Consider the following 12,569-nt stretch of genomic DNA (forward strand, 5'->3'; position numbering starts at 1 on the left):
ACAATCTGTTTCAAGCCAAAGGATTTCTTGGCTTTTATGGTGGCTCCTTGTCCCTTCCCCTCTTCATAGAGGCCAATCACAGTTTCCAAATTGTCTAGCACTGCCCAGGGGGACAGTATCTGTGGGATTTACTTCTCACCTTCTGAAGGTTAAGCTCTCATCTAAGGGTGTGAATTTTCTAAAGTTCACCTTCTGAAGAGGTGAATACTCATCCTGACTGAGTTTATGAGAGTCTGAATTCACTAAGTGGTTTGTGAGCTCTTCCACCTAGTTCAAGCTTGTGTTGATTCAATCAAAAGGTAGACAAAGGAGAGTTAATCCTGTCTTCACAATCTAGTGAGGTATTTAAGTTAGTGTTAACTCATGATAGACAATAGAGTAAAGATCACATAGACTTGTCAAAACCACTTTTGATAAGTAAGGTCATAATTTAAGGCCCACAAATAATCACTCAAAAAATCCTATACTTCAGGACATGTCTTGCCTTATTGGAATATCTCAACCTATTGAATAATCTCACCCTTTATAGTGAGGAGAGGGACATTCTCATGTCATTTCCCAATGTAAAAATTATTTGGATCTCTCTCAAATCTACCTGGGGCTGATTCAAGTGGGCTTCTATTTTAAGTAGAGTGTTTTTTCCCCTAATTTGTTTTTTCTAATTTTATCAACAGAAGGTCTCTTTCTAAGCTTGGAATTCCAGACAGAATGCTTCCACAAAAGAAAAAATAATGAATCTTCAAATAGATTCAAGCAATGTCATAGATCAAATATCTTATTTATTAATATATTTCTTTTTTGCTGAAATGTATTATCTTTCTTTCTTTTTTCCTACCGGATTGATATGTAAGAATAGTGCCAATTTAGACCTGAGGAAATTATGTCCCAAAGATATTATGGTTTGCCTAAAGTCTCACCTTAGAGGCTGAATAGAAGATGGATTGAATAGGGAGATACTTAAGGCAGGTGGACCCACCAGTAGGCTATAACAGTAATCCGGGATGAGGTGATGAGGGCTTGTACTGGAGTGGTGGAAGTGTCATGTTTATATTTAAGAGATGTTGCAAAGATGAACTTGGTAATAAAATGGATATGGGAATTGAGAGTGGATGAGAGATAGTGAGGAATCCAGGATTACTCTAGTTTGCAAGCCTGAATTACTCAGAGAATGTTGCCCTCTACAGTAATAGAAAAGATGAGTGGCAGAGGGTTTGGAGGGAAAGATCATAAGTTCAGTTATAGACATATTGAGTTTAAGATGTCTATTGGACATTGAGTTAAGTATATCTGAAGGGTAATTGGAGGTGCAAGATTGGAGGTTAGTATAGAGGCTAAGGCATGTTAGGTAAACTTTAGAATCATCAGAATTAGAGATAATATTTGAATCCACAGGAGGATAAAAATGAAATCTGGTTTTTAAAGTTTTTTACCAATTGTTCTCAGTCTATCTTTACTGCTTCACCCCCCATCCCCCATGTTTTATGGTGCAGCCAAATTGGCTTTTTCTGTCACCTGTATTTGGCAATGCTTGTTGACTGATTGATACTATGATTTGTGGGCTGGGAAAGACATTTGGCCAATCCCAAAACATTTCCTATAATGATACTGTGAATTACATAGTCTGTGAGTGTCCAAGGAAAGGAATGAACTCTGTAATGACTGTTATGGAAGGGCCTTGATCCCAGGGTAGTACTGTTAGACTAGGGCAGGGTTGGTGAACCTTTTTCCAGTTCGAGAACCCAGAGGGCAAATTCAAATTGCCTGTGAGTCCCCATTACCAGAGAGAGTGAGGGAGAAAGTGCTCACTTTGGGTGGCTGGATAGAGGTCTGGGGCGTTCAAAAATTGTCCTCTGGTGCTGGGAAGAGGCAGAACAGAGCAGCTCCCTGAGTGCTGACTGTGAACCTGTACCACTGCCGTGCCAACGGGTGGTAGGGTAACAGGTAGATGTAGTTTGCAAGAGGAGTGAGTTAACAAGACTCTTTAGCAAATCCAATTCTTCCCCCAACCCCTTTGGTAAAGGAAAACTTAACCTCAGCCCAAGGGACTGTTTAGATAGGTACATGGGAAAAGGTGAGGTTCTTTATGGTAGAAAGAAAAGTTATATTAATAATTTATGGATTTTGTTATAAGACACAGTAAAGTTGAAAGGGCATTGGATCTGAAGTCAGAAGTCATGAGTTCAAATTCTTTCCCTACTATGTGTATGACTTTGAACAATAGCAATCTCTTTAGGCTTCAATTTCTTCATCTGTAAAATGAGATTTTGAATTATATGGCTTCCAAGGGAACTTCCAGCTCTAAATCTATGATCTTATGATTTTCATTTTTCTTATGAGCAATTTAGAACATTCTTTCCTATGATTAATACATTGTAATTCTTTTTTTTGAGAACTGTTTGTTCGCATATTTTGCTAGCTATGTCATATAGAAGGAAAAGCAATAATTTTGGACAGGACCTCAGTTCAAATCCTAGCTCTGCCAGTTACTGTGTGGACCTTGGTAATCATTTAACTTCCTCTGAGCATCGATTCATTCATCAATGTAGCAGGGATCTTGGAACATGCCTAGATCATCTAACTTGGAGGGGCTCTGAGAAGCTTGCCATGGTATGCCCAGATCTCTTAATGTGGAGATGAGACCAGAGCTCAAACTCAGTCTGGTGGCAATTACTGCTCCTGGCACCTGAAACTGGAGAGAAATGACACAAATACAAATTTTCACAGGTCCATTTCTGGAATCCAGTGCAAAAAATGGAGGAGATCAAGAGAAATAAGTTTTTCCCTTTTTCATTGTTTCATTTATGGTGCCCACCCTGTGGGCAAATGTGATGTTCACCCTCTAGGCTCAGCAGGAAGGAGCACCCAAAGAATAGAGGCCAAGAGAGCAATAAGCTCAGTCTCCTAAACTCAACCCATTCTGGTTTCAGTCAAAGGAAGTTATATCTATCCAGGGATAAGGGAAAAAAAGGGTCTACATGACTCCTGGCATCTGGAAGACCAGGACCAGCCTCTGACCCAGACTAAGATCAAGCCTGTCCCATCAGGGAGACCAAGAAAAAAATGACATCATGGTATGGGGGAGAAATAAGTTATGGATCAAGGAAGCTCGTGGGACTTTTTCTGGCCCAGTAGCAGTTGGTTTGACCAAGCAGCAGGAGTGAATGGCTATGCAAGGTGAGCAGCAAGCTCAGGGTAGATAGGAGACTGGTTGGACATGTGACAGACCTGCTTTTCACTATTTAATAATTATAAATTAATATGCAATCTCTGGATAATTTTAATCATAACAATCCAGAAGTGTCATTATATTTGTAAAAATAAGGATATTGGACTTGTTAACTTCTAATTTTGTTGTGAACTCTAAATCTATTATATTATATCCATTTATCTATTGGGGAAAAACTAATGGTCATATATATTTGTGTTAGTTCCCTATAATAAGTTGGATATCAGATGCTTATTTGATAAAATTTCCCCATCTCCCAGTGTAAAAGTTAAAATTAATGTGCAATAATAAAAATATTATATTTTAGGAGATTTATTAATGATCATTAGAAACAAAGGAATAAAAGGGATACAAAATAAAAACCAACCGTGTGTCCATGGCTAATCAGTCAGTTCAAACCCTCAAGCTTAGCACTACCATGACAGGAAGCCAAAGAGACCAGGACCCTCCACATCATTGCCTAAAATCCCCTGTGTACAAGCAATACCTAATGACAGGAAGTCAGTGGGCTCCTGGGAAATGAAGATTTTTTTAGGGTAACAGATTTCCAATTATACACCAGTAAACCAATTATTTTATTCTAGTTGTATTTTGTTCATACAGAAGCATTTTGTTCTCATGTGATCAAAATTATCTATATTCTTTTTTGTCATTGCTTCTTTCCCTTGTTTGGTTAAGAAATTTCTCCCTCGTCATCCTAGTGAATGATTATTAATCTGACTTTCTTAGTTTTTTCATGGTTTTATCTTTAATACTCAGCTTTTCTACTGACTTTTTACTCTGTTCTATGTTAAATGACACTGGTCTTAGCCTAATTTCTGCCAAACTACTTTCTAATTTCCCAATTCCTGACAATTGAGTTCTTACCTATGTATTTTTTTCAGGGATTAAAAACACTGGTTTAATAATTAACCATTAAATAACAATTAAATGATTTCTGATTCTTATCAAACCAGAGCAATGATTTTTAATCTTTCTTCTGGAAATATAGAGGTTATCATTTTTTAATATCTCATCCCCATCAGAAAGGAAGAGTAAAGCATTTCGATGGATTCAACAAGTATGTATTGACTGACTAATTTGTATATAACGCCTGTGCTAGACATCATAGAGTACATAGAAAAAGCATTTGTACATATTCCTGTCCTTAGGGAACTTACAAAATCATTGCTGAGATAAGACGTATATAAAACAATTAGAATATTATATAATAAAGTGTCAATATCTAGAATGCAGATCGGTGGCATAAATGGTTAGAAAGAAAGATCAGTATTATCTAGAATCGTCAATGAAAGCTCCATTGAGGATATTATTCTTCATATTGGATAATACAACTAAATCAGGAAGAGACCTCTGAGCCATCTAAGCCAAAACTATTGTTTATAGATGGAGAAATTGAGGTACAGTGACTTTTTCAAGGTCATACAGGTAGCATGTAGAAGTTGAATTTGAACCCAAGTTTTCTAATTCTCTCTAGTAATCTTGAGGGTTCCCCTTCTTTTATGGGAGTTTCTCAATACTAAGATAGCACAAGTCTGGAGTAAGTGGTTTACCAAAGGAATGAGTTGCTTGACTTTAGCAAACACATGCTCTCCCTTTCCCCTTTAAAGGGGAAAAATAAGGAAAAAGTGAGAAATAAAATTTGAAGGACTGACATACCAGGTAGGGGAAGTGCATGAGCAAAGGTACAGAGGCTGGAAGGATCATGGCCTATGGATAGAGAGGATTAGTACGAGAACATGGCTGGGGAATCAGGCATGTGATATTAGGTAAATTGGACCAGATTATGATTTGGGGTGGTAAGATGAGGAATTTGGGTTTGATCTGGCAATGAAGAAAACTATTTTAGGAAGATTAATCTGGCAGCAATGTGCAGCATGAATTGAAGCTAAAACAGATTAGAGACAGATCATTTAGGAAGGAAGGTGTTGTAGGCTTTTGGATAGGATAGGATGGGGAGGGAGAAATGGAGAAACACGTGACAGGGATATTTCACCAGGAAAATCATCATGATTGGTTCCAGAGAGGACTGTGGGACAGAGAGGTCTGGGTGATTGTGCAAAGTCATGCAGGTAGTGTAGTGGTGTGGGAAGTGATAGAGGGGACCCTGGTCCTTGCTGAAAGCAGCCAGCTATGACATGATCAATTGCCTAAGGCAAGCATTGCAGTATGTGGTTTCGCCACCAGCTGGTGCTGTGCCGCGTTACACATCTAAATAAATGGGTGGTCAAATTGAAGTTATCAAATAACAAGCTTCGAAATCGTTCCCGTTACTTTTTCCAGCCCATTCTTCCCAGCTGGACTAAGGGGGTGGGAATTGGAAAACAGACAAAATAAGACTTGGGTTAGTTTTAAACCTAGAGAGCAGTTCTTCAATAAGACATCTAAGGCCATAGGGAAGAAGGGCCACCGTGGTGAAGTGGGGTTTCACTCAAACTTGCAGCTGCTTGTTTGGCTCCAATCATTTCCATATCACAGATCTGATCTCAGCTGCTCCCCACCATGGCTTCACTCAACAAGATCATCTCTGCGGCAAAAAGTTCATGAAATATTAGTTTTAGGCACTCACTAAGCTCTGTTTGCATGGCAAAAGCCATCAATGCCTCCTCTCCATTTCTGTTCAAAAGACAGCACCTTGCTATCTTCTCTCCACATCCTGGAAAATTCTGACGGGCACCTGCTATAATTTTTGTTGGGCCAGATTTCTTAACTGAACTAAGAGTTAGAAGTGGTCATAGTACTGACAATGTCTGACAACGTCCATTGCCCAAAATAGAAAGGCTTTTCCAGAAGTAAAATAAACACTATTAGAATTAGAAGGCAAATAGTTAAATAAAAAAGTAATCTTCATAACAAATGATAACCATATAGTCACAGAATACAGGAAATTGATGTAAATATATAAAAGCCATTCTTAAATAAATAAGCAGTCAAAAATACAAACTAGTAGTTTTCAGATGGATAAATTAAAACTAAATACAAACTTATGAAAAAATTCTCCAAAAAATAAGAGGATTGCAAGTTAAAACAATTTTGAAGTTCCACTTCACACCCATAATATTAACAAAGATGACAAAAGAAGAAAATAGTAGTTGTTGGATGATGGTGGAGGTGTAAACTGGTCTAATTTTTATGGGAAACTATTTTGAATTATACCCAAAAAGATACTAAACATTGCCACCCAGCAAGAGCACTATTAATTATATACTTCAATTAGAAGATAGAGTAAAAAGTACAAATTATTTATAGCATCGTTTTTGTGTGTATGTGGTAGCAAAGAACTCAAAACCAAGTGGGTATCTCCTCAGCTGGGGAACAGCTGTAAATTAGGGCTTATGAATGAGGTGAAATACTATTATGCTGTTAAGAAATTGCAAAAAAGAAATCTGAGAAAGCTAATATGAGTTGCTGCAAGGCTAAGTGAGTAGAACCAGGAGAACAATTTGTTCAGTTACCAAAATATTTTCAAGGAAAATAACTTTTAAAGCCTTTAAACTTTAATTGATACAGCAATTAATGATGAAATAATGAAGGGCAGTAAGGTAGATTCAAATTCTACCCCCAAAATTTACTAGCTGTGACCCTAGACAAATTTCTTAAGGTAGAGACTTTAAAGTTTCAGTTTCTTCATCTGTAAAATGGGAGGGAGAGAGTTGGATTCCATAGCCTAAACCATGTAGTGCCCCATCCCCCAACCTAGAGACCTCCTGCTATGCCCTGGCTCCCCCAAACCAAATGCCATGCCTCCTTCTACCCCACACAGGGGAGGAAGCACTCCCAATAGGCTTCTGGGTGGAGGAGTGGGTGAAGTGAGGAATATCCTCAGGTGTGAAGAGAGGAAGGGGAGTGGCCAAGTACTCTGCTCCCCTCCAGCTCTGCAACATATGAGCTGCTCACCTTACTCCAGACAGAGGAGGAAGGAAGAGCTCCTCTTGAGCTGTTGGACATAGGTAAAGTGAAAAAATGTCCTCAGGCTCAGTGAAGAGGGGGAAGGGGGCAGCTCAGTCCCAGTCCCTCTGCCTTTCTAGTAACAAACTCTGGAGGGTGATAGCACAAGGATCCACAGAGAGGGCTCTCTGTACCTTCTCTGGCACACATGACATAGGTTCACTACTATGGATCTATAGGGTACCTTTCAACTTTAAATATATGGTTCTATAATGAAGCATATCTCTCATTTCTTAGCAGAAAGGTCATGTACTATAGGTGGTGAATGAGAAATGTAGTTTTAAACATGGCCAATATTTGAGTATATTTGCTATAGGTTGACCACTCATCTGTGGCTTTGAAATTCAGTTGCTGGCCATCTGGAATCCTAAAGAGGAAGCCTAACAGTGGACTCCTGAGAAGGGTTAGTTTGAACCCTCCTCATTATCATTACTCTCTGTGCTTATACTTATGTCATAAATATCTATAAGTTGTAAACATTGGGTTCGGAAACAATCCCAGGAATTTCTGTAGACTTTGGCTTTTGTGACTTGCAGCTCTCCAAAAAAAAGTCAGTTTTGCTCAATAAATCTTGGCCCAATTTTTTTTTCCTTTTAATAGTCTAACTTCTTTGCTTTACAGATGAGGAAATTGAGGCCTAGGAAGTGGCATGCCCTAAGTCCCACAGGCAGTGTCAGAGATTTGAACTCAGATCCCCTGATTGCAGGGCCGGTGTGCCTTTTGCTATGCCTCCCAAATCAGAGAGTATTTTTTTTTTGTCCCTCTATCCTCAAGGCTTAATTTAAAGGTTTCTGAGGATAGTGACTTGAGTAGCTTTAGGCGCATGGTCATTATATTTGTTGGTAGGTACATTTGCTGGCAATAAATAAGCCATTCTCTTCCTCGGGTATACCTTGGTTGGGAGATGTGTGGCATTCACTCAAGTTCCATGCAAACACTTGACAGGACAGATACCTTTGCCCTCATTATTCTTTTTTTCTAATGGTATAATTAGGTTTCCATATTCTAAATATATCTGTAATTAAAATCTTGGAGGAAAATACATATCTATAGTCTGCTCATAGAATTATTTTAATTATAATTGTTATGTAAAATAGACAATTACATAAATTTTATTTTTTAAATATTCTGTTTAGGATTTCTCATACATAAATCAAATAAAAAAGCAATCTATAAATGATTTGAGTTTTCACTGGTGTAAATATAAGCTAGTTGGTTTATTTTTTAATAAGCAATCTGTGCCAAACTGGGTCATCTGATGCAAAAAAAAGTGTACATCAAATAAAACTGAAAAAAACATAATGAACACTGAACAAAGAATTAAATTTTAAGAAAAGAAGGAATCACCGTAACTCATGTGAGGTCAAATGATTGTTACATGAAAGGCATGCCATAACTTATACAGATCATTTCAAGAAATCCTAAAAATGTCATAAGCATTTTAAACATAGTCTGTAAAAAGAAATAGCACTCACTTTTATCAGCTAAGTCACATGAATGCCCTTTCTTTGGGTGACTTGGGTTCCCATCATTAAAACATGCTCCTAGCTATTTCTTCAATGACTTAAACCTTTTAAATCCATATTGGACAAGAGGCAACCACCTAATAAGACATCACTATTAGTGTAATCCTCCCTAAAAGTGTAAGGAACTTCCAAATTTATGTAAAAGACTTGTCTTTGGAGCATGCTCAGATTTCCAAATGAGGAGGAGCTAGTGCTGCTCATGCCTGGGTCTCTTCTTACCCTACCATATGGTTGGAGTTAATTTCCTTTGATTTGCTGCATGATGAAAAGAGACTGAATCTTTACATTTGGTGAGATTGAGATGCTTGTTCTCTTTCTGACATTGTGGCTCATGCATTTTCCTGCTACAGAGGATGAAGATCAGTTTACCCAGAGGGCTAGCACCATAAAGTGACCTAGTGAAAGGACTTCCTTCCTCTGCTCCCTCTCTTCTATCCATTCCAAGAGAAATAAGCCTTGAAGTGGTTGTTTCTAGTCAGCATTTTATGTCTTCAATTTCAGGTGCACGTGTAATTCCCATCAGGCTGGGAACTGGAGCCATGGTAACATTACAGCCAGAATACCAAGTGGATGGTTTAGCCAGACTCCATGGAAGGAAAACCTTGCTTGGAGAAACTAGGGTACCTGGGACTTAAGTCCAAAAGAGTTTTTGATTTGGAACTGGGACTGTGCTGTCAGAACTGACATAAACTGTGAACCTAATCCACTTTTCTTACTCAAAAATTGGGGTGATGTGAAGAGAGAAAGAGATTATGCCTACTATGTATTGGGGGGAGTATGTGGGCATATTTGAGATTATACCTCTGAAGTAAATATTTCTCTTTGAGAGCGAATCCAATTGTTAAATGGCTAAATGGAACTGGGGGACTACCTTCTACACTTGGAGAACACAAATTGGTGGGATTTGGAACCAATGGCAGAGAGCTTAGACATCCCCAAGAGGAGCTTGGAAGAGGAATGAAATCTAACATACTTGGACTTCAAGTAGTGAGAAACCAGAGGTTGAGTGTTACATTAGAAAGAAATCATAATCGCTGGCATCAAATAGCACTCCAAGGTCAACAAAATATTTCATAAATATTACCCCAATTTATCCTTACCACAACCCTAGGAAGTAGGTGTTATTATCCTCATTTTACAAATGAGAGAACTGAGGATGGCAGATTAAATGACTTGCCCAGGGTCTCTAGTTAATAGTGTTTAAACTCAGATCTTCTTTCCTCCAAGGTCCAGCACTTTATCTACTGCACCAAGTATTTTCCTTGTTGAAATCCTTCCAATATTTTGAGGTCTAGCTTGGGTTGCCATCTTTGATATAATTATATGCCTTCGATTGAATCTATACCTTGATATAATTATTCTCTATCCCTGCCCCCAAACCCCTCACCAGAAATGATCTCTTCTTCCTTAGAGCTTTGTTGGCTCATCATATGCTAATTTATATCACATTTATTTATGTCTCTGACTTTTCTGCCCCTCTAGACTGTGAACTCCTTGAGGGACCACATAACTCATCCATATAACTCCCTAAGGTACAACAATTCCTTTCACGTTTTCTTTTTTTTTCTCAACCTGTGATTTCAATGGCATAGGAAAGCCATGTCGAAACTCAACAACTTATGTGCAAATTAAAATCTTGGAGAATTACTTAGGCCATTGAGAAGTTAAGGGACCTGCCTATGATCACAAAGGTGACAAAGGTTCTATGTGTCAGAAATAAGATTTGAATCCATTCCAAAGCCTGGCTGTCTCCTTGCTTTCCACATATGAGGCACTTCATGCATATTTATTGATGTTGAGTTTAAAATATTGCATAAAATTATCTATGCTATTCAGATTGGTGGAGAGACATGTACACTGAGGACCTTTCCATAGGCAAAAATGAAGATAGCATCTTTTGGTAATAAAAACCTGTAAGTTAAAATAGTTGTTCATTTTACACATGTTTTAATGTCATTAAGTATTTTAGTAGAAAGATCCTTTAGAGATCAAAAAAGAAATCCTGAATAGGGACCCACTGCTAAAAGTTAATGCCTTACCTTCTGCATATATCAAATAGGACTGTTTACTCTGAAGAATTTTGACAAGATAAGTATGACAATGCCTCTGATGCTCTAGCAGTTACATTGTCAAACATTAAATCACACACATACTGAAAACAGAAATAACAAGGAATTTCTATTTTTTTTTAAACCCTTACCTTCCGTTTTGGAGTCAATACTGTGTATTGGCTCCAAGGCAGAAGAGTGGTAAGGGCTAGGCAATGGGGGTCAAGTGACTTGCCCAGGGTCACACAGCTGGGAAGTGTCTGAGGCCAGATTTGAACCTAGGACCTCCCATCTCTAGGCCTAGCTCTCAATCCACTGAGCTACCCAGCTGCCCCCAGGAATTTCTATTTTAAGGATAACTATTCAATATATTTCTCTTTTGTACCTAATCATTAATAGCAAAGGCGTAAAGTTTAACTAAACATTTTTCAGTTTGAGCAATAATCAGTTGAAAGCCTTTATTTAGTTTACTCAACGGTCAGGAAATCAAGATATGAAGTACATTGATTCTTCAAAAAAGAAATTTAAAAAACCATTGTCTTGCTTTTATGATGCACCCATGTATTTTCGGAAGTAAAAGTGAGCTGGAAACTAGGAAATTTTTCATTAAAAAATAAGCAAGATATAGTCACATTTGGTTTTTAAAATAACCTGTTTATAGTTTCCTATAACTTTATTTACCTAAGATGAGCAGTGACTACAAAAAAAAATAGGGGGAAAACCACAAGGAATTTATACTCAACAGCAAAGGATGGATGATTTTAGGTATAAGTTATAGTTAAATAATAGATTTTTAGTATCTTAAAGAATGTGGCATCCCTTAGAGTTATATGCAATTTAAGTTTCTTTGGATGCACATAAATTTATTTGGCTATTCATGAGATAGCTGGAGAATTCTAGCTAAATACCATCTAGATGGATAAGCAGTTCATCAAAACTCCCCAACTTTGGGAAACTTTAATCATTTAGGTTCCCTCCATAATTCTTCAGCAATTTTTGGTTCATTTAAAAATTTCAGCCTAGAGTTTAATAAGCTAGAAATTCCCAAAGGGCATATATCCACCTCTGTCTTTGGAAACTGGATAAAAATTAGTCAATCCCTGTGACTTAGAATATAAATTGTAGAGAATTTCCTAAGGTACACAGAGGCTAATTAAATGACTTGGCCAGGTTTTCTCAGCAAGGAATGAATCTGAATCCACTTCTTCCTGAGGCCAAGACTGATGATGTAACCATTATACCACACTTGGCTTAGTAAGAAGAAAGTAAGACTCCTATTAAGTCTGCTAACTATAGATTAGGATTTTCCTCTTCAATTAAAATGGCAAGAACACAAACTTTCTTTTTAGTTTGGTTCTTCTTTCTAATTATATTCAATCTTTGTAGTTTAATTTGTCTGAACTATTTTGATGTCTTCATTTGAATTGTGATCAAAAATGCACTTACACAATGCTATTTTAAAATGTATATAGTGTGAGGTGTTTTCTTTTGATGGTTTCAGCAAATATCATTCATTCCACATGTTACATGTGGACTAAAATCAAACTATTTTATAAAGGACTGAAAAGCCAAAGGAAAGAAAGCATTCCAGGGCAACAGGAACTAAAATTTCTTTTTATTCCAGGTGATCCATAACAGATTTGTAATCTCTGGCTTGTTTTATTTGTGGTATTATCCACTTTAATTATGCTGGCAGTTATATATCTTCAGAACACCCTTTTTCAAACTGAGGTTTTGTTTTATTTATCCTTAGGCCTTCCTTTTTGGCCTGGACTATGATCTGCTGGCACAGAGAATTCCCATGAGGAAACTCTCTCTCCG

The sequence above is a fragment of the Monodelphis domestica genome, chromosome 5 (assembly GCF_027887165.1).
Source record: "Monodelphis domestica isolate mMonDom1 chromosome 5, mMonDom1.pri, whole genome shotgun sequence".
NCBI classification, from domain to species: domain Eukaryota; kingdom Metazoa; phylum Chordata; class Mammalia; order Didelphimorphia; family Didelphidae; genus Monodelphis; species Monodelphis domestica.